Source organism: Myotis lucifugus, unplaced genomic scaffold (assembly GCF_000147115.1).
Source record: "Myotis lucifugus unplaced genomic scaffold, Myoluc2.0 scaffold_28, whole genome shotgun sequence".
NCBI lineage: Eukaryota > Metazoa > Chordata > Mammalia > Chiroptera > Vespertilionidae > Myotis > Myotis lucifugus.
In genome coordinates this window covers 9,342,077-9,342,419 of record NW_005871076.1, presented here as the reverse complement: position 1 = coordinate 9,342,419, position 343 = coordinate 9,342,077, and positions in this window count along the sequence as shown.

Here is a 343-nt window from a genome sequence, read left to right as displayed (position 1 = left end):
GTGCCCACCTCGATCCCCAAATGACTTGTTTCGCTCAGAACCAACGCTGTCTGGGCCCAGAGGTCCCCAGCCCCTGGGCGAGAACAGCTCAGGATGAGTGAATGTTCCCCGAGCAGGAGCGCACCGAGCGGGCGCCTCCGAGCCAGCCAGGGCAGGGGCAGAGCCCAGGGCCGGTCCGTCAGCTCCCAGCAGCGTCCTCGTCGAGGGGCCGCACGCCCCTCCTTCCTCGGCCTCTTCTCCCGGGACCTGCGCCCGACTGAGTGACAGCAGCCTGTGCTCTAATGGGCCCCCGGATGCTGCCTCCTAATTAGCTTGGACCCTCTCCCCCAAGGCTGCTTCTTAG